The 23,571-nt window shown below is 41.3% G+C and overlaps 1 protein-coding gene across 4 annotated transcripts in view; it reads left to right on the top strand.

Moving 5' to 3' along the window:
• The window catches only part of Rgs6 (regulator of G protein signaling 6), a 529,723-nt gene that overhangs the window by 224,080 nt on the left and 282,072 nt on the right, over positions 1-23,571 (top strand). The gene's annotated exons all lie outside the window — the stretch shown is intronic.

Here is a 23,571-nt window from a genome sequence, read left to right as displayed (position 1 = left end):
CTGATCACAGAAAGGTGCCTTCTCACTGGGAGCCCTTGGTGTTTGACAGCACTTATGTAGTTTACTTAGGATAAATACCAGGCAAGATGGCACTGAAGGCCACATACAAGACTTTCAATTCTATTTTATAGGCAGATGGATTCAGTCTTTTATAAATAGGTAATTTGGAGAACAGAAGGGGAGATCATATTGGAAAACAGACTGATAACAAGGACAATTCCAGGGAGGAAGACCATTTCTGTATTTGAAGTCTACTCTGGAGACAGCCTGAATGATGGGAGAACTAGATACAAAGGGCAGAGGTGTGTCAGCTTTCAGTAACAGTAACAAAACACTTGAGAACATCAAGCTATAAGAGATTATGTGTCTCACAATTTGGCAGTCTTATTGCTTTGAGCCCCTGACACATCACAAGTGGAAAGCATATTTGATGAAGTTAAATTATTCCCCTCATGGGAAAAGACAAAGGACAAAAGAAGAAGATTGGGTAGGATAGTGTCCCCAAATATCCTTCAGAGACATGCCCTGAATAACCCAATGACCTTCTACAAGGCTGTACTTCCCAAAGGTTCAGCCATCTCCCAATGGCACTCTCTTGGAGGCCCACATATGGACCTGTGAGGGACATTCAGGGTCCAAACCCTGTCAGGAAGATGGACCTGAGAATCATTGGTCAACAGAAATAGCAACATGTGGAACAAGTGGTCAGTGGTTGTGGAAGGGTTTACTAAGGAGAAGGATTAAGACATCTTTGGGGCTTCTATCTTGTGACTGTGGGCTAGAGTTCGTGGCGGAGTTTGCTGAGAGATGGAGAAGGGGCTGACACGCTAACTGGTTTACGTATTAATTATTAAGAATCAGCAGGGACCTGAGAGCTCCCCTCCTCACTAATTACTTAGCTGGTAATTAGGCACTAGGTGATTAATGCTCTTGCTTGCCCCCCATGGGGTGGGAGGAGAGGCACTGAGCCATCCTGAGTTGTGGAGTTTCATCACGGAGAGGCCACTTAGGGTCTGTGCAGTTGGTGGTGCCCCTCCATTCATCCCAGTCACCCAACTCTGAAGAGCCATCCTCAGTATCAGGATTTTCTTTTTCTATAGCTCTTCAGGGTTCTTGCTCAGTCAGAGGAAATGGGAGTTGTGTATACTGTGGGTGACGATTCACAGGAGTGGCTGTTGCAGAGATGCCTTGGCAAATTTGATCTTCAGGTACTTGCTATCAGTTGTCTATGCATCTTTCAAGTTCATATCAGGGTTTAATCTTCCACTTTGTAACTATGGCTTCTCCTTCCCTGGGCTTTTGTTTTCCTGAGAAAGGCTGCTTGCCCAATATAAAATGAATGAATGTCCCCCAAGGCTGTTGTAGGTAGCAGCTTAGGGTTAAGTGCTGAAGAACAACCTGAAGTTGTATAGCCAATGTTCTTGAAGCATATTAAGTCCCCCAGAGACCTAAGTTGCTTTAATTTATGAGGTACATTCTAGAGTCTTGTTGAAGCAGTGAGGAATTGTATAATTGGGAAAAATGGTCAGGATACTCCTTTTCACTTCCCAGTTGCAAGCTTCCTCATGGAGAAGACCAAGAAGAGCCCGGGCAGCAGAAGCACGCAGCAGTTGCTGTTGAGTCTGCTGTCAGGGAGCAGAGAAGCTCCCTGCTGCTCACCTCACTCCCCTGTTTTACCCAGAGAGAAAGTTCCAGCCCATGGGATGGTGTTGTACATCTTCAGAGTGCCTCTTCACCCCTCAATTACACATCTCTGTAGCTACCTTCATCGTCACACCCAGAGGCATTTCATTTAAGGCAGTGTTTCTCAACCTTCCTAATGCTGTGACCCTTTAATGCAGTTCCTTGTGTTGTAGTGACCCCCTCGGTCATAAAATCATTTAGTTGCTACATCATAACTGTAATTTTGCTACTGTTATGAACCATAATGTGATATGCAGGATATCTGATATGAGACCTCTAAAAAAAGAGTCATTTGACCCCCAAAGGGGTTGAAACCCAGAGATTAAAAACCACTGTCCCAGGTGATTCTAAAATCCAATCAGGGTAACATTGAGGATTAATTGTCACATGGCCAAATTTCTCATTTGGTGATTGTCAACTAGAGGTGAGTTGATATCTACACCAAACCAGGGTTTAAGTTCCCTAGAGAGTAGCATTCAGCATGACACCTTGCTGTCTATATACACACATAATTGTGAGGTCCTTTAGGACTCACTGGTGGGTGACATCATCTCAGAGGCCACTCTTGATTCCCCAGGTCTGGGTTAGATTCCCACTAATATACCAAAGTATCATAGATCATAGAGTAAATATATATTTTCCATTGTCTTGTATTTTTCGTTGAAGTATCCTGGTCCCCAGCTCCGTAAGAGTAAGATGGAGCTCACGTTACTCTCCATATTCAAGTGAATTGACAGACAAAAGAAGACCAACAGACTAAGAGATCTCTGGGATCCATGTTAGTTGTAATATTCCATTGCTTTGGTATTCCTAATTAAATATGCATGATCATTGAGCTCTTTCTTATTGGTGTATTACAGGGTATTGATCTCAACGTTATCCTAAGTACGATGTTTTGGTTCATTTCCTTCTTTTAGTTTACAATACTAGAGAACATAGGCAGACAGGACCATGGAGGTGAATCCCTATTGCTTGCAAACACATCAACAGGCTCAGGGAAGATGAGCAACTCTGACAGCTGTGACTCAGGGCTGGGCCTGAGTCTCCTGTGAAGAGTCCCCTACCTTCTTCTCTGGTATCAAAGAGCCTGTGATCAATGCACTGGAAAAGAAGCATATTCAGAGACTGAGAGTACTGAGCAGTGAAAACAACAAATGCTGCAGAGGTTTGGGGAGATCTGAAGTCAGTATAGAAGTCTAATGACGATTAAGAAATCCAGTGTTTATAGTGGTGGCTCCCAAACTGGCATTCTGTGGTGCACCATTGGAGTCCTGTATCTAGGTGTCTACATGCACTGAAATACCTGAAGTTCCATGCCAGGTTTTCTGCTTGAGTCTGTGAGGGAATGTGACAGTGTCCTAGCCAATGAAGGGGAGAAAGAGAGGGAACTGATATGTAAATGAGCATGCACTGTAATTGAAGGACCAGTGAGGGAAGGATAAGATGCTGTGCTGTCAGCTGAGGCAGTGACCATTGTGTTTTTCCATTGCAAAGTACTGTCATCCATGTATTATTTCAGTAAATAATATATTCAGTAAAGATATATGTGTGGATGGCAGGCACACACACACACACACACACACACACATGAAATAAAGTGTATGAGAGAGAGTGTGTGCAAGAACCATTGTGATAGGCCTACCTAATTTGACAATGCTGAACATCTAAGAGATTTGTGGAAAGACAGCTTAAAAGGAGCCCATGAACTATTCAGAGTTGTAAACACTGACTCCCGTAGCCTGTGAATCACAGCTATTAAAAGCTTCTGGCAGAAGGGGGGGATTCATGTGTGAGTTCTTGTGAGTCACTTAGGAGGCGCTCAGTGTGGGAGCCTAGCTATGTGTTCCCCATAGTAGGTGGCTATTCCCACAGGCAATTCTGAAACCTAAAAGAGAGTTCTGTTGTTTGGCTGACTTGATGTTATGAGGCACAGGCCCAAGGTTGGGGAGGAGTATCTTTGCCATTACACAGAATTGGTGTAAGCTAGAGATTAGCAAACTGGCCCGTGGACCAAATTTGGTTCATTCTATTCTCTTGCAAATAAACTTATTGGAGTATAGCCATTTGTGTATAAGTGACTGCTCCAACATGGTAGAGCAATGGTTAGGCTGAACTCTCTACCACCTGGATGGGTCCTGTTGCACAGTCTAAATGTGATAGTCTCTGCACTGTTTGGGGATTACATGCATTTAATTTGATTGATTCTTTAAAGAGACTTAATTAGCCTGTCCTGTTTGAGTAATTGAACATTTTTTCTTGGCTGTTGCTTTGTGGAAGATGCATTGATTCCTCTAATGAGGGAATTCAGTCTGTTCTAAACATCAGTCACTACTTTCTTAAAATAGTTGGGAGATGGAGACTGGCAAGCTGTTCTGTTCAGGCTGCTTACCTGCCAGATCTGGCTTCAGGTTGGACCACCAGTTGGATGCTTGTGTTTTCATCCATAGCCCTGCCTGTCCTTCCATTCATTTGTTGTTTTCTATCTTTTCACTTTTCTATCTCATAGCCACATCAGTCAAGGCCCAGAGTGCTCAGCTTCATGTCCATTTAAAGTGACTTGAAATAAACCCATTGAAAGTTTAAAAGCTAATATCCACATCGGAGAGGAAACATGAAAGGTTTGTCTTTAGGGGTCTGCGTTATCTCGCACACTTGATGATTGTTTCTAAATGTATCCACAAATTTCATAATTTTATTTTTTTCTTCACAGCTGAATAATGATATTCCATTGTATAAATGAACCAAATTTTCATTATCTGTTCATCAGTTGATAGACATCTAGGCTGTTTCCGATTCCTGGGTGTTGTGAACAGAGCTGTAACGAACATGGGCAAGCAAGCATCTCTGTGATGAGATGTAGAATCCTTTGTGTGTGCCCAAGAGTGGTAAAGCTAGATCTTGAGGTAGATTGATTTTCAGATTTTTTTGTGTGTGTGTGGAACCTCCACACTGATTTCCATAGTAGCTATACCCATTTGCAATCACACCAGCAATGAATAAGTGTTCCCCTCACCAGAGTGGGTTTTCATTTATTCTCTTGATTTTGGCCTTTCTGACTGGGGATAAGATAAACTTTCAATATAGTTTTAATTCATATTTCTCCATCCTGGCTAAAGATGTTGAACATTAAAAATGTTTTTCAACTTTTTGTGTTTCATCTTTTGAGAATCTTTCTGTAATTCTGCACTCCATTCATAATTGGGTTGTTTTCTTGATGTTCAATTCTTTCTATTTGTCTGTTTGCTTTAGTTCTTTATATATTCTAGATACCAACCCCCTAAATAATTGGTATAACTGGTAAAGATTTTTCCCCATTCGGCAGGTTGCTGTTTGGCTCAAATAATGGTGTCTTTTGCTATATAGAAGTGTTTTAGTTTCATACGGCCCCATTTATGAAATGTTGCTCTAAATGGCTGTGCTATTGGTGTCCTGCAAAAATGTTTAATTTAAATAACCACAGAGGTTGGTTGGTTAGTAAGGAGACATGGCAGAAGAGGCACACTCTCAAAGAAAGGGAGATAGAATATAGTATTATAAAGATGTGAAGGGGGAAACTAGAATACAATGATTAAATGGTAAAAAAGAATGGGAGGGCAGAGTAAAGGAGGGACCAGGGGGAGAGAAAACACATATAGAAACCTACTACTATAGAAGCTTTCCAAAATGTGTGCATCTATGAAAGGAGTTTAAATGGAGTGACCATGTATTGAGGAGACAATGCCCCAATTAGATATTTTATGCCACCAAGTAGAACTTCCAGTGCCAAGAATGGATTACATTTTATTGAATCATTGTCCGAAGGGGTCCCATAGACAATGCCAAACATCACAGGCTATTGCCATGGCTATTGGTTACCTCCACAACCTTATGATAAGGCCCTATTACTGAAGACAGCACTTACATCATCAAACATGGAGAAATTGAGGTGGCACCCAATCACAAATTTCACTCTTACTGACTAAGGTTCATGGTGTTGGAAGCTATTCTTTATGATACAAGAGGAAAAAGTAACTGTCAGTATCACTCAACTACAAGTTCTGTGATCTACAACAGTGACCTGCCTACAAGATATACTGTTGTAATCGTGGCACAGACGTTATGGAAGTAACCAATCACTTTCTGATTAGATTTAAGGTCTACTACATGAGATGGGGCCTATGCCTGGCACTACTAAAGTTGCCAAGAGACTGAGAATAGATAAGCCACAAGCCTTAAGGAAAAACCTACTACCATCATTCAGTAAAAAAAAAAAAGAACATAGCAGTAGAATAATTCCTAATGACATATTGCTACACTCAGTGCACTGTCCAACCCTCATCCGAGAAGCAGATCTTCTTGTAGAAGATGATAATTAACACATAGATCAACAATTGAACAATGTACAATGAGAGGCTTCAGAGCACATCCTGAATGGGATGCCTTTATTAACCCCTTCCTCGAGGCTCACGGATCCATGTGGAAGAGGAAGCAGAAAGACTATAAGGGTTAGAGGTGATAAGGACGCTAAGGAAAAAGGTCTTCCTTACAAAGCAGAACTGATACACGTAGGAATGCACAGAGACTCTGGCAGCATACACAGACCATCCTACATTCAGAACAGACAAGATCTCAGCACCGAGAAGAAGAGGTGGACATACAATTTCATCCTCAACCAAGAAGCTATTTGAAATTGATACCTTCTGTGAAAAGGAAAGTCAGTTTTCTCTAATGGAGTGTCAATCATACTCAACTAGAGACCGATTCTCCAATGGATACTCCTGAGCAGCCCCCATGGCCAGGAGTGATTGGCCAACCCAAAAGAGACTCTCTGATTTTTGTGGGAACATTTTTGTTTCATTTTGTTTTGGTATTTTGTCTTAGTGATTTTATATGTTTTGATTTTCACTTTTTATTTTGTTGTTTTGTCTTGTTTTGTTTTTAAGAGAGGGAGAGAGAGAATGTAAAGTTGGCAGGTAGGGAGGTGGAGACGGTCTGGGAGAAGCTGGGAGAGGGGAAATAATATAATCAAAATATATTGTAAAGTTTAATAAAAAGAAAAAAGAAGTGGAGTTGACTTGTTCATTTCTTATTCCTTCCATGTTTATTCACAGTGGCAGCTTTGACCCCAGCTGTAGAATAAGAATAGAAAGAGGTGGGCAGTCCAGTGACCTGACCCTGAGCTACTATAGAAATCAGTCAATACTTCTAAAGCCACAAATCTTCAGTGATCCAGGATTTTAGCAAATATATCTTCAAGTATACATCTCACCGACAAAACCATATATATCTAGTCAAAGCTTAAACCAAGCACCAAGGCTGTTTGAAGTTCTGACTTGGAGAGGGTCTTCTACTTAGGCAGCCTAGAGAGTGGGCAGGGGAGACAGTGTAAGGCAGGATGTGTTACAAAAGCGGTAGCTAGAAGATGTTCACTGTCTAATGGGCTCTGCCAAAACATAAACAAAAACTAAACAGTGTTGGGCGTATCCAAAAGGATGGTACCAGAGCCTTCTTAGCTGACATTGCTTGCCCTCAGCAGATCCAGTGATCCACTTGAGCATTCTCAGAAATATACAGGACTTCAATCATTTGAGTGTGTAATTCAGTGACTTTAGACATGCAGTGTTCTTCAGCTATTATCACCACTTTTTATTTCCCTAAATAAAAACAGGAAGTTACTGCGTTTAACTAACCTAAGCTTATAAATGATATGCTGTCATTCCGCTATGTTCATTTCCTTGGAAGCAAGTCACCAAGTCTAGTGCACGTGAATGGGCAAGGGATTGATTATACAGGTCAAGGACACCAGGAGCTCAGCATCCTTGGAGGTTATGCTAGAAGCTATCTATAACAAACACCATGAAAGTCACATAGCCTAAAGTCAAGGCATTTTACATAATCTCTCCAAACCTCGGGTTTAATCTGGGCAAAGGATGGAATGTCTTAATCTGTTTGGGCTGCTGTAACAAAAACATCACAATCCCAGTGGTTTATAACCAACTTACTTTTATTTCTCAATGTTTCAAGGCTGGGAAGTTTTAGTCAAGTCTGGATCTGTGTCTGGTAAGGGCTTGTCCTTCACAGACAGTTCCTTCTTGTTGTGTCTTTGTATGTTTGGAGAGGTTAAGATGTCTCTCTCCCTGACCTCCTTTTAAGGACATTGATCTTATTGCAGAAGACAATGTCCCCATGATCTAATCACCTCCACAAGACCCCACCTTAGATTCCCATGATGCTCAGCAGTTCACATCTTTGGATCCCTGACAACACGAGCAGAGAGAGGACAGACATGGGAAGCATTGTAGAGGTCTATGTATGATCCCTAAATATGTCTGTGTATCCTTCATGGGGATCAGGGCAACCTTCTAAGAAAGGGGAAGTCTGCCTGGGTGTATTTGGTCCACATCCCTTCCTTGAACCATTTCTAGGGATGGATCCATCCTTCCTCATTTGCTTCCATTTGCCACCAAGATGCTATTCTTGTTTGCTCTGTGATTTATTCTCTTTCTTCTATGCAAATTCCTGCCGCCCTCTTTCCTGCTGAGCTGCCCTGTGCACTGAATAAAAAGCAGCTCCCCTGGAGCTCTTGCATGGGGTTATGTATGAGCAAGAGGGGTGCTTTAACAGCTGTTCTTTTAAATTCCCCAAACCAGCCATATATGTTCCCATTCTTATTCTGCCTCATACATCAGCCCTCAATGAGGCAAGGCTTCATTCCAAACACCAGCTCATGGGTGTACTTCTGAGTCACTGTATAGTCTATTTGTGTCTTTGTATTTATTTCCTGAAACCCTAGAGGATGCTACTAATTCTGATCCTTAATTAATCAGCTGAAAAGTACTCCAAATGGCTGTACCTTTTAGCCAAAGATGTGAATTGATCCTCTGTAATTTAAAAGTTTCCAATTGAATGTTTTGGAAAGACTATTAAAACATATTTGGAAGTTTTTAAAAGTTTACAGGATAATGCTCAACAAACCAAAAATAACCACTGAATAGTATGTTCCTAAGTTCACTCATGGAAATTAAATGCCATGTGCCTACTCACTGGTCAAAATTAAACTGCCAATCTCTAGGGTTGATAACAATGTGGTAAAGCAGGTGTAGACTTCTCACTGCTAGACTAGAAAACTGGACTTGACTCTCCAGAGGCATGTTGACAGTATCTATCAGGGATGAGTCCACCAAAGCCCTACTTGGGAAGCCAATGGGCTTATTTCAATATTTTATAGAACATGGGTGAGGCATTACTTAAAGAATGTGAGTGACCCCAAAGTTGCCATACTGAAAGGTCTTACCCTGGCATGGATGATGACTTATCTGTGTGGACTGAGTCATGTTCCACACTCTGTAGCATCTCTTGAGTTAGGGAAGATTACATAAAACTGGCCAGAGGGTTCAGTGGTGAGTGTTTGGAATTTCAGATGAGAGTTCAATAGCCCTCCCCACCAACTCCTTAAGGAAGGACTATCAGGCCTGATTTTGAGGGCCTGTGCAAGTAGCCACATCTGTTTGATGGAGTTGATTCTTGTGATACTTACAGGATAGTGTTCTAACAAATATTCATCCACAACAGTCCAGATGAACCAGTTATAGTATGTCTCTATCCTGGAGTAACATGCAACACTTAAAATAATGAGGCAGATCTTTATGAACTCACATGAAAGACGGGTATAACATTCTGTTAGTTGGAAGAAGTTAAGTCCTAGAGAAGTTATTTTAGAATGTACATATATGCACAGATATAATCATATATACATATAATATATGAGTTTATATGATATTATATCTGAATATAGGTATAAAATCTATAGGTGTACACCAACATACATATTTTAGGACAGATACACACTAACCCATTAGTAGGGGATTACTCTTTCTGTTGAAGGAAGAATAGAATTTTCTAGAATGTGGTAGGAGTGCTTTCTGGTTTATTGCATGTACCTTGAATTTTATGTATTTATATATTTATTTATGTATTTTATTAACATTGTTGCTTTTGTAACTCTTATAAAACAATTTAAAATTGCCTCGTGGATTTATTAGAGAACTAGTATGTGTTTACTTTTAAGCAAAGAAAAGAAAAATTCTGTAATAAACTCTCTTCCAAAATACAGTTACCGTTAGTCTTTCTATCTCTATCTACATAATCTACATGCATTTATAAATCGAATTGTTCTACATAGGTTATTTAATAATGGGCTTCTTTTATTTCATCATAAGTAAATCAGTGTGATTATTCCCTAAAAAGCTAGACTATAAACACATGTATGTGTCATTAGATATTTATTAATTAATTCTGGGTGGTTATTTAATTTTGAAGCACAAGCTTGCTGGAAACTAGGAATTAGAAATAAAGAAGGTATCCCCTGGCAAAGTCTGGCATTGTGTGAGGCCTAGTGCAAAGTTCTATTAGGTGAACACTGATGGATCGTATCTGTACCTAACATTGTTGAGAAAGTGGGTGAACACATTTAAATGGCTCACCGGAACCTGGTTAAAGCCAAGGCTCTTCAGTTGCTGTCTATGAAGTGGGCTGGTTTTCACTCAGTCTATCTGGCTTTGTTGAGACTGGTCCCATTCACAGCTCCAGGTGGTTGCTAAGGTCATTGGCCAATATCCCCCTAGAATCAGTCACTGGTTCAAGAGAAGAAACCAAATTTAAACGAGTCACTGAAGACTTCCAGTTTTGAGGAAGAGAAAATTTTACTCTAAGCTTGAACATAATGTAGACCCAGCTCACTTCTGCTCCATGCAGGAGATCTGAGCTGAGATTCTAGGAGCACAGAACTAACACAGAAATAAACAGGTTAGAGGAGGGGAAGGGTGAGGGTGCCTTGTTCTGGTTATGCAGTCTCCCCTTAAGAACCCACTCTTGACCAGTTCTCCATAGACTCCTTAGCTATTTTTAACCAAAATACTCCCTTTCTATTCACCACTTAAAATGGGGTTACCATCCTTGCAGCTCAGATTTCCAAGAGATATACCTTATGTCTAATTGCCATGATGCTTTTGCGTAATGGTCTTTTATTGATCTACCTCCCCACTGGACCTTCCATTCTGTGAGGACAGGACCCGGGTAGTATTCACCTTTGCATCTTAGTTCTCAGCGGTACATGTGACTGAGTTGGGTGCTGAGTTCATCTACTGCACAAACAAAATGCCTTGACTGTCAGCATGAGTTATCCAGTGGTTCTGGCTAAGCCAGGGCTAAAGCCTGCTGATACAATCTGGAAGACAAGCAGGGTGGGAAAGGAATGAACATTATGGGGTGCCTTCCCAGAGCTACATAATTGCGTTACATTATTTCACTTAACCAGAAACTCAATTCCTCCTTGTCCTGCTGTCCACTAACAGAACTTCTATGTGAAACACTGAACAAGGACAAGATACCAGTTGAGTTCACACTTCTGACCTTAAGGCATTGTTGCTTTACAATTCTTACTATTGAAATATGTGACTTCATTAAAACGTGCCGTTCTCATTGTGAAATATTTATATTCAAGGTTCCCTTACAATTCTAGAAGTTGATATATTGAAACCCAGTTAGTGAATGGTCTGAGGTGAGTGATACAGTCACGTATACACAGGCCAACATGAGGCCATGGACAGCCCCTCCACCTCTTCACCCTGCCAGCGAATCCTCCACACAAGCCCCATTTTGTTTGGGGGACAGATGTCTGAGAGAGAAGCATTAAATGGCCTGTGTCCCAGAGGGTTGTCTCTGCTTGTTCCCTGATCGCTGTGCCCAGAAGCCATGCACTAGCAAGGGGCGCTAAGTCAGAACGCCAGCCTCAATCCATGGGCAAGTCATATTTAGGCTAGCTTTTTGAGGCAGAAAAATGAAAACTGTACTTCTTATGCAATTACTTACTATAACACAGCAGGTATGAGTGTGCTTTCTCTTTACTGTGTATTCAAGCTTATCCCAGGATTCTACTGTAGCATCTGTGAATCCTCAAGTCCCTTACATAAGATGTCATATTATTTTCATCAAACCTATACATATACTCTAACATGCCTCAAATACTCTCCACATTACTTATAATAACTAACAAAATCTAAATGCTGTGTGTGTGGTTATAAAACCATACAGTATTGTTTAGAAAATAGTGATCATTAAAATGTCTATTTGTATTATTTATATTTTGTTCTGTTACAGGTTTTTTTTTCAATATTTTCAAATCAACTAAACATGGCCAATAAATTCAAGACAGGTGAATCTAGCTTGTTTGGAGAGAGGCTCGGTGGGGTCTAACAAATTTTACTCTAAAGTACACTTAGAAATATTGAAACCATTGTCAAAGCAGAACAAATGTATTCCCTAGGGAAGAAGGCCCCAAACCCTAGATCTTGGGGTGCCTGAGAAAACCCAGGGTTACAAAGACCTCAGTTTACCTTAGTTATAGACCCTTCCCTTGCACCCATTTTGAGTGCTCAGCAAGATGATTTCTGAAGCATGCATCCCTAGGTGATGCCTTGGGGGATGTAGCAAGGCTAAGGAAGCTAAATACTCATGGTTTGCTGTGTAGCCTTGCACTTCCACTGATAGCTGAACCTAATCAAGGATACTTCACCCCAGCCGAGCTCTCTGAATTGCCTGTTAGCCACCAGCAGTTTCCTGACAGAGGAGGGTAATGGGAAAATTGGGGGCAGATTGTGTTTGATTTGTGGAGCCACACAATGATGCGTTTGTCAGCGGGAGTTGTGGATAGACGTTGCAGGGAGCTGAGTACAGTTGGGATTTCTAAAAATCTGACAAGCATGTTGCATCTGGAAATTGGCCAATAATACTTCGGAGACTAAATAAATGATTACAATTCCATGTACCTGCTTTCTGTGGCATCTCTCCCCTCTAAGGTCAATCAACCTTTGTTTCCTGGTTCTCTGGTTACCATTCTTCTTAATGTTGAAAGACACAAGAAATGCCCCAACCTAGTACCTGGCCCCTAAGAGTGATCTAGTCTCCTCAATGGAAAAAATGATCCTTTTTGTAACTTTATGCTGCTTCTATAGTTGTCACTGTGCATCCTGTACATCGACACAGGCACGCTTTCTTCACTTTTTTTATGTCTCTTCAGAGTAAAGCAAATCACAAAACTAGAGCCATAGCTGGGCATAATGCATGCCTTTAATCCCAACACTTGGGAAGCAGAGGCAGGCAGATCTCTGAGTTCCAGGCCAGCCTGGTCTACAAAGTGAGTTACAGGACAGCCAGGGCTACACAGAGAAATCCTGTCTTGAAAAACCAAAAGAGAAAAACAAAGCAAAACAAGACAAAAAGCCATGCACAGGTATCTCACCAATGTCCCTGCCTGAAAGGCCCCATGAAGTAACTATATCCCATTGCCAAGTAGAGGAGCAAAGTGGAGAAGAGAGGAGGCCAAAAGCCAATGCCTGAAAGCCCAGCCATGCCCTGTGTAGGGATCTAGCTTGCCATGACCACAGCCATCTTGATCATAACTTCCATCTGGCTGCCAGGTAACCCTGGTATATATCTCAAACTCAGTAAGAAAAACTAAGTCAAGATGTCAGTCAAGCATTTCCTGCTGGCTAGTTTTACTCAGGCTTTTCCTTTAATGATAGTTGTCATATTTTGAGAAGTGTATCCAGTCCATTCTGGTTGACCGTGGATCCCTGAGCCCCTCATAAGTGTGCCTCACACAATCCTGGGATTGTCTCTCCCTTCTTCCATTTTTTTTGGGGGGTGGGTACTTCTGCATTTGGTGGTCAGTTATCACACATTGTGACCAGGTTTTTCTGAAAATTTCTGGACTATTTTATATTTTTTATCCCTTATATTTATTATCCCTTACCTATGAGGTCTGTGATTAGCTGAGTTTCTTTAGACTGCTGCCCTGATTCTTAACAAGGCTTCTCTGTATTCTACATTGGAAGCACAGGACAGGCAGATTGGCTTCTTTGATGTTATGCTTAGGAACTTCTGACAAGGGGAAAGAGATGCTCTGGGACCACCTTGTAACTAATTTATACACTCCTTTTCATCTCCAATTACACTCTGTTATACCGTCCGTTCAAGCCAGCAAGAGCATCCTGTGGCTTGGCCTTACATAGCAGCAGTCTCTGAGAAGAAAAGAGGCCCTTCTTCAAGAACACTTACCTCTCCATGTTTATCAACAATGCGCAAGGAGTCACTGTAGAAGGAAAGGGTAGACTCTCGGATTTCTCTCAGAGCCCTGCTAGGCCAGCAGCAGCTCCTGCAGTTGGCTGTGTGAAATAATCCAAGGTCCTGGATAGTGAGGTTTGGTCACCAACAAGAATCTCCATTCCCATAAGTCTAGAAACTCCATCCTCATAGGTTGTGTATCAGACCCACAGAAGAGCCTCTTGCTGACCTGTAAGACCAGACACAGAACCTGCAAATTTTCATTCTTTGTTTCATAACTGGAGCTTGATTCATCCCTGAGGTGAAGCCAGTACTGGGTTCTGAGCACTCTCTTCATAATTTCTTCTTAGTACTTGTTGGTTAAGTTTGATCCTTGACAGTTTTATACATGTGTATAGTGCATTCTGTTTACTCTTCCCTCCCCCCACTCTGCTACCTTCCTCCCACCTCTGCCTTTTCCCCATCCTTTATACCCTTTTTTGTTTTGTGACCCACTGATTTTCAACCAGGGCTGTCTGTGTAGCCAAGTGGTTAGAACTATCCTTTGTTACCTGGTGGACTCACCATTTGGCACACCCATCCAACCCCAGTATCCATCAGTAGTGAAGCAAGGAGAAGTAGGACTCCACTAATCCTTCCTTATGCCTGATTGACAGTTGACAATCCAGTCTTGTACAGGCTCAGTGCAGGCATACATAGCCACCGCCCTAAACATCCCGAGCTGCCACGAGTCTATTCACTGCAAAGAAAAACTTCTCTGGTTAAGTATCTGAATAGTGCCTGTGAATATAAACACAAATGTTATTATGTTAGGGCTGCAGTTTGTTGCCAGCACATCCTTCTCAAGCATCTCCACTGCCTGCAGAGAAAACGCTTGTCTTGTCCAACTGCCAAGACAGACCACTTGCTCATTCTCTGTGTTACTGACCTTTCTGTAATGATAATGAATACACTCGATACTAAAGTTGCAAAGAGAACAGGCTTGTTTGGGCTCACAACTCTGAAATTCCCTGCCCTGAATGATTTTCTGTAGCTAAGGGCCTGTGGTGAGACAGATCATCACAACTGGAGCATATCCTTTCCCTTCATGTTCAGGGAGCAGAATAAATGAAGAAGGGACCAGGACCTCACAAACTCCCTCAAGGGCAGCCCACCAATGACTTAAAGACCTCCCATTAGGTCCCACCTCTTAAAGATTCCTAACTTCCACCCTGGGAACCAAACCTTTACCATAGTCAACCCCAAACTGCCCCATCTCCCATCTTGGCCTTCTTCTAGTCTTGTTCCTTCTCCCTGTTAAAAAAAAGAACCCATTTCTGCCCGATCTGGACACCTACACAGACTTACTGTGAGGATGCTCTTCATATTGAATAGAAGGTATCTTTCCCTTCAGAAAGATAGTTTAAAACTAAAGCTTCTCCTCACCCAAATATCTGTATTGGTTTTCATTTGACACCACTTTTTAGATTTTGTTATTTAAAACTACATGTATTGAACACTGTCCTTTTTGTGATGGCCTAAGTTTGTCCCTGAGCCTGTGTGTTACGGTATTTAGCATATTATGTGGCAAGCTGAGTAGCTTAGGTACTATCATAGGGACCAATTTATTTCTGGGAAGTATTATCTATTTATCTTTCTTGCAATGTTTGAATTATATTGAACTCATGGGATAGAGTTTAATGGAGACCTTTCATTTGACCAGAAAAGTTTTTAAACAACATTGTTTAAAGCTCAGTCTTAGCTGAGTATGTTGACCTATACCTGTAATCCCAGCAATAAGTGGTGAAGTCAGGAAAATCAAGAGTTTAAGGCCATCCTTAGATACATAGTGTCTTGAAGGTTAGCAAAGGCTTCAGGAGATTCTGTCTTAAAAACAAGCAAAGTAACTAATCCTAGCCTGGTATGATGGCATACTCTAAACTCCTGTTGTGCCTAAGAGGCTGAAACAGGAGGAGTGTAAATTTGATGCCAGCCTATACCACATAAGAAGACTTTTTCTCAAATGACCAAACTAATTTTTTTAAAAAAACTAGAATATTATTTTCTATATGGCACCTGCATATACATAAATTGTACATTCTTCTATTCACAAATTAACCTCAAGCAACATAATGTGAACTGATTTTCTGAAAAGCTATTACAGTGTGATATGGACATCTGACCATTATTTTCTTCTCCCTGTTGTATACTGAAACATTAGCAGTAATCAATCAATCAGTCAGTCAGTCAATCAATCAATCAGTCAGTGAATAGACTCTTCCAAGCTGGGTGATGGTGGTGCATGCCTTTAATCCCAGCACTTGGGAGACAGAGGCAGGCAAATCTCCAAGTCTGAGAGTCAGCCTGGTCTACAAAACCAGGATAGCCAGGGCTACAAAGAGAATCCCGTTTTCAAAACAAAACAACAAAACAAAATCTTCCAAGAAGAAACTGGTACTAAGTTTGCTCAATAACATGTAACTTCTAGAACTCATGTACACAGTTCTGTTATGGGGGCGAGGGAGGGAAGGAAGCCTATAGTGGTTGAAGAAAGACATACAGTTGTGAGCCTTTCCATAGCAGTGCTGTTAGAGTGTAGGCTCACTGACCAATGAGAAACAGAACATCTCTTCTGATTTACATAAATTCACAAACCCAGCAGTTGTGGTTAGGGCTCAGCTATTATTCCACTTTCTGGTCTAGGGCTCTCCACATGACACTATGAAACCTTCCTTCTAGGGATTTCCATAAAGAGAAGACCCAAGGAACATGGGGATTTGTTTTGTGTTACTGGTTCTCCCCTGGACCTCAGCAGCTTGTTGCTTCCACTGCTGCTCTCAGCACTAGGAGCTGCTGTCCACATCCCTTTATTAAATAGTTCATTTACTATTCACGCATCCATGTGACATGTTTGGATCCAATCCATCCCCCCTTGTCTCCTTTGCTATTTTGTTTTCCTTTCCTGGTCAGCATTCAGACTGAGACGTTCATGAACTTATTTCTGACTCCCAACAGCTCAGTCTTGATGAGAAGTGTGGTCTCCATGCATTCTTACTCCAAGAAGAAAGGTAGACTAGACTAAAGGTTTCTTTCTTTCTGGGTCTCTGAGATCAGGTTTGTTTCTGAGTACCAAAGTATTTCTCAGATATGTCGAAGATCTTCCCAGGGTTCTGGAAGGTGGAAGGAATCCTGAACATTAAGACAGTATACAGTTCTACCTTGTTGTCTAAACTGTCATTAAAACATCTCATGGCAGTTCATAGACACGTATGTTTTATATACTGGTCTCGATTTTCTCTTGAGATCCACATGGACTGAAATGTAGCATGTCCTTGGAGATCACCTTCCCATTCTAGAGATCTTGAGAGATGTACTCAAAGCCTCACTGGGGAAGGCACATGCCTCTCCCAAAACAAGAAACCTTTGATGTAACTCACCTTTCTGGGGCTCCCATTGTGAAACTACACTTTCTATAGATGCAGATGTCTTATGGGACCCACAAATGTGTTCCCGGAGACTATGACATTGATTTTGACACCTATTAGTTACTGTGGTAACCACAAAACAAATATAATACCTACCCCCAACACAATAAATTATCACACTCATAAAGAGAAGGATCTTACCATATAAGGCAAATTTCTTTCCAAGCTCTTTAAGTGTGAAATGCAGTAAGATATTTAAAGATCATCTTACCAGCAGGTAGAAGAGACTACCAATGTGTGCACATTAAATTACAGGTCTTACAAGTGGGAATCTAAGGAAACAGTAATTATCCTAACTCCTAAATGATAGTCACTGGCTGGAAACAGATCTGGTGAAGTTAGGAACCTGTAGAAATAATATAGAGTTAATGAACCCTGAAAAACTCTGGGGCACATTCTTCCTCTTTCTCTGTGTTTGTGTGTGCACCTCACTTTTTTGGTGTCTGCTTACCTTTGATAAGACAAATAAGTTTGAGCAACAGATATCATTTCTCTTTCAATTTAAGAAGTGAGAGTTTTTTCTTTTGCCTGTGTAGGTCTATGTAGTAGATGCGTATGTGTGTGATGTACATGTATCTCAGGTATGTATGCACATGTGTGTGGAGGCCAGAGGTTGGTATGGAGTCTTTTCCTCAATCTCTACCTTATTTTCTGAGATGAGTTCTCTACCTGGACCCAGAACTCACTGATTTAGGTAGTCTGGCTAGCTACCCTGCTTCTGAGATGCCTGTCTCTGCCTCTCACTCACTGGGACTGCCAGAAGTTGGCCACATCCACCTGGTATTCGTGGATGTTAAGATGTACTCCTCATACTTTGCATGACAAGCACTTTGCCTGCTGAGCCATCGCTGTAAGTGATAAATGTGTGTTTAAAAAAAAGCTCTGACTTCGTGGTGAAGATAAACCAATTTTTCAGCAGTGGACAAATTGGTCCAGTGAGGGTATGAGTTTCATTTTACAGTGGTGGCCTCTCCTGTCCTATTAAGAACCATGTGAGGAAAGTAGTCACAGACTCCTTCCTCTAACAGCATATAGGTAAGGAAAAGCAAGGTCGCCACTAAGGATTAAATGGAGTAAAATCTTCAGACTTGGAAGGCTTTAGCAGATTATCAGTCAATATGTGGTTGAAGAGTTTGAAACCACCCCAAACTCCAGTCAAGCTGATAGAGAGTCAGCTTGGCTCATAGAGGTAGGATGGGATGGCCATGACAGTCAGGCAGAACAGCAACGTGCTTGGGTCCAAGGTGATGTGGGCCCAGAGCTTCTCACAATGTTCAGTGAAGATGACCTGCAGACGGCTGCCCTGAAAAAGGCTTTTAGGATACAGTTCTGAGCTTTAATACATGAACACTGAGAATAATTGTGACTGGCCCAAAGAACCTGCATTTTATTTATATTCTATGGAACTTCATTTTTTATGCTTTCTCCTTAGTTATTTAAAGATGGATGCATTAAGGGTGAACATAAACATTGTCATAAGCACATTGTCAGAAACACTAGACACTTTGTGGCCTTTCACAATGTCGGAATTTACTAAGCACACCCAAATCCACAAGTTTCACTGGCTACAACTTGGCAGATCTTTTGATAGCTGACTGTGGAAAACATGGTTCTTTTATTCCAGTCTTAACTGCTAACTCTCACACTACGTGTATAATGCACCATATACATGCATGCATACATACATACTCTGCATGTATGTACACATGTACATGTGTGTGTGTGTGTGTGTGTGTGTGTGTGTGTGTGTGTGTGAGTGTGTGTGTGTATGAGACAGGAAGATGGGGAGAATGTGTTATAGAAAGGCTATAAAAATTTAAAGAGGCTTCATTGGAATTCAAGAATTTCAAAGTGACCTTACATAGGCAGAAAGCTAAGAGCTATGCAGTCTCTGGAGGACTTAGGCTACATAAGAACCCTGCCAGGGAGCTGCTGCTAGAGTCACAGCCATTCAGGCCACCGTGTGATGAAGTTAGAACTGGATCTGCCTCCCAGACCCATGCTCCCAGACATAAAACTCAGACCAAAAATATATTTACAAATATCTTGGCCATATAGCTAGGCTCTCCTCTGACTAGAGCATAACTAAAGATAACTCATTTATTTTAGCTCACATTCAGCCATGTGACTGGTCACCTGTGTTCAGGTACTGTGGGTTAGTCTTATCATATCTTCCTGGCCAATCTCCTGCCTGGCTCTATCCCAGAATTCTTTCTCCTCCTGGATGTCCCACCTTCTAATTCCTTGCCTAAGCCATAGGCTGTAGGCTTTTTAATTGACAGGTGATGCATCCATACAACACAAGACATTCTTTCTACATTCTCTCTACAACTGTGCCAGAACTGAGCCTAGCCTTGGAGTTGAATTAAGCCATTAAAGCATGATGTGAAGTCATAAAGGGAAGCACCAGGGCTAGATGGACAGATGATCAACAATTTGAATAGTTCACGCCAGCAGTGGGGAGCTAAGCAAGAAAACATGTCTGGTAGAGTTGGGAATTCTGCCTGTCAGTGGCTAGGTGACAGGTCATTAGAGCCATACTCACTGAGGTATTTGATGTCCTCCTTCTTATGGAACCCTGGTGAGGGAGTTGCCCTCTTCAGTGGTCTGCTGTATTTTATAAGCCATGGGCCTAGCTTTCTAAGACACAGCCTGAACATCTGTCTTGTATATAATATGGAGTAAATTTGAGTAGGGCACAGCCTGATCTCTACAGACAAAACTCAGAATGCAAATAAGATCACAAGAGAAGTGAATCTTTCCAGACTCTGCTTCTGCACAGACTAGCTGCCTGCTAAGGGCTTTTCATCTCATTCCCCACAATTGCATAAGCTGAAGTTTGATTTTACTGGTCTCCTAGGTGATAAAAGGTCCAACTTCAGGGATCTGTGCCAGGTCCAGCTACTTGTCCACCCCTGCTCCTCAAATTAAAAGACAGATAGTAGTATGAGAGCGTGCAAGGATTCTACTCACTGTCAGACTACTGGAAAGACAAGGGGACAAAGCACCTTCATCTGTCTGCCAGAGAACTGCCATGAGGTTCAGGTTCAAATAGGGGGATAGTTTGGTTGGTATTTTGATCAGTCAGGATCTGGTTGAACATTATCTGAGGTCTGGTTTTGCCAGGGCCTAGAGAAGTCAATATTACTTGAAGTAGGGAATTTGGTTCCCATCATGAGTGGCTGCTTCTGCTAAGGGGGAATACCCTCAGTTCTTTTCATGAGATAATTGCTGGCATCTAAGAGGGAGTAGTCTCATCACAGGGTGACCTGTCTACAAAGATGGATGATCCTGGGATCCAAGTGACTGCAACAGAGAATAACTCCACCAGAAGATGGGATGGTGGTGGCTCCTTCAGTTGGGCACTGACAAGTAACCCTAGGCTATTTCTGTAGCCCCAGTAGGACACCATGAAAGCTGGTGACTACAATGACTCAGTTCCGGAAAAACATACCCAAGTCTTGTCTTGCTGTCTTCAGTCTTGAAGAAGAAGGTTACCAGCTCTAGATAGTTACCCCTTAAATGATTGACATGTCATGTACAAAGCAAAGTGGGAATCTGACCCAGAGAACTATGATGATTAAGGAGACAGGGTGATGAAATCAAGGCATGCATGTCCAGCTCTACCCTGCTTTCAGATACCCACCAGGTGTCTGCAGGTCCAAGAGGCAGACTTTGTATGGTATATAGTTGTGTCAGGTTTATGTTATGTCAGATTTATTTTCATGGTTATTTTGTCCTTATTTCTTCCTCCTCTTGTTTGTTTTTATGTAGAACATTTTAAAATTTATTTTTCTGAAATCATAAAGAAAACCATTGAAATTTAAAAACCATTGTATATACACATTCATACACACAATCTCTCTCTCTCTCTCTCTCTCACACACACACACACACACACACACACACACACACACAGCTGTGTCAGGGTTGCTAGGGATACAGTCCAACATGGTGCCTAAGCCCCCTCTAAGACAACATATTGGCACATTAATCAACAAATGGCAGAGGGAACATTGAAAAGCGTTTTGAGGAATTATGCACATTTGTTTTTTTGCTTGTCATGTGATTTTTACCAAGTTTGTAGATGTTAAAATGTTGATGCAGTGCCCTGCTGACAAACACCAGAGTGATTTGTGTTCCACTCCATTGCCATTTCAAATGCTGCCTTTATTAGGAGAGATAAGATAGCAGAGATGATAGATATTTCTGGGATTAAAAGGCACCTTTTCAGTGTTATCCACACGACAGTGTTATTTTCCTAAAAGCCTGTGACAAATGGTAGTCACTTAGCGCCATTCTGCTTAGTTACATCTTATAGAGCTACCTTAAATGCTGAGCAACCAAACACGAGACCACTTTATTAGTATAAAATACATTGAATTCATATATAAATAACTAATGCTAAAGGAGATCCCGATGAGGTCCCCGAGAGTCTCTGCCCGTATCTTACATCAGGAATAATTCTGCTTAAAGGCAGTTTACTCACTGCACATTGTTGATCTCCTGATACAGCCCACACGTGATCACAGCTCTTCCAATACAAGACATTTCTCCACAGGGTGTAGCCTGGCCTCCGGACAGCCCAGCAGCACCGGGCTAAGAGGTGGCAGTCACTTAAAACTATGGAGAGGAAGACAAGATTGGCTGTACAAGGACACTTATTTATAGTATGGGGGGTCGAAATAAGGCAGGGTGTCACCTTTTTCCACTTTAGCTGGGGACGCATCTATTGGGTGACTCACAATTTTGACACTGAGCATAACTGTGAGTGACTCAAAAGGTCGTGGAAGCACTGCAAGGGTTGACTCGGGCTTCGCAAATAGAGTTGAGTGAGCTGGCAGGTTTGTAAATATAGAATCCACAAAAAATAAGGGTTGACTAAATGGTCCCTCCTGCAGGACTTGTCTCTCTCATTATTCGTTGCCTTCATGCAATGCTCTCACTATACATTTTGTGATTATGAGTGTGTGTGTTGTGTGTGTGTGTGTGTGTGTGAAAATTCCCTTCTTGATATGTTAGTGAGCTTGAGCACTTTTTCTCACTTGTTACGCATTTCAATGCAGACTTTGGTCACTGAACTGCCCATGTATTTCCCCCTTTTAGCCCATAAAGAGACTTTCTTTTCCTCATCTATTTGTAGTTTTCATTTATTAGCATGTTGGCTCTTTTCCATTGGTTATGCAAATATTTCTCAATTCCTTCTGTTGCTTCTCTGATTTCTATGACACATTTTTAATAATCAAATATCTGCCTCCCATCTTGTACCACAAGCATTATGTGAAATTTCTACTTTTATCCCAAAAGTTTGATTGATGTATATTTACAACAAAGTCTGTATTGTTTTCTGTGTGCAGTGTCAGCTACGTTCTGTGCTTGCCTCCTTCCAGATGCACATCCCCTGTTGTTCCGATGCTAACTAAAGTTTGAGACTGGGAAGTACATGGAACAGATTGGACTCCTGGAGGCCATGACATGTAGTGTCTTCTGGCACCATGCAGGGAAAAGAACATCTAAGTTCAAAGACTCTGTCAGAACGTATATCTGTACGGCAGGTGCATCTCAAGTCAATTAAGATACCCCTGAAAGCATCTCACAGACAAATCCAGGTGGTGTAAATGCCAGCACTCACCCACTTTGCGAGAAAATAGGAAAACCAAGGTAGAGTGGACCCTCGCCTTAATTAATAATATAAAATAGTGGGTTTTGTTATGCCATTTTCATATGTGTACATCATTGCATGCAACTCTCATTCACTCCCCTTTACCCTCTGGTCCTCCTCCCACTGGTCTTCTTCCTCCTTGCAAATGATTCCCTGCTGCTTTCTATATATTTCTATGTATGTGTAGACAGACAGACAGACAGACAGACAGACAGACAGAAAGACAGAAAGACAGAAAGACAGAAAGACAGATAATATAGGGGTGGTAGAAAGATGGGTAAATAGATATGTGATAGAGGGGTATATAGAGAAGTGGGTTGGTGGAAAAATAGATGTCAGGTACAGATAGATAGATAGATAGATAGATAGATAGATAGATAGATAGATAGATAGATACATAGATAGATAGATAGATAGATACATACATACATACATACATATATAGATACATAGATGCATAGATGCATAGATAGTACATAGATACATAGACAAATAGATACATAGATGATAGAAGGATACACACACACACACACACACACACACATATATATATATATATATATACGAATATATAGGTATATGGATGGAGGGATAGATGATAGGCAGACAGGTAATAGATAGATAGATAGATAGATAGATAGATAGATAGATAGATAGATA

The sequence above is a fragment of the Grammomys surdaster genome, unplaced genomic scaffold (genome assembly GCF_004785775.1).
Source record: "Grammomys surdaster isolate TR1022 unplaced genomic scaffold, NIH_TR_1.0 721, whole genome shotgun sequence".
Lineage (NCBI taxonomy): Eukaryota > Metazoa > Chordata > Mammalia > Rodentia > Muridae > Grammomys > Grammomys surdaster.
Note: the sequence above shows the minus strand (reverse complement) of the source record. Positions and strands in the feature narration are given on the sequence as shown.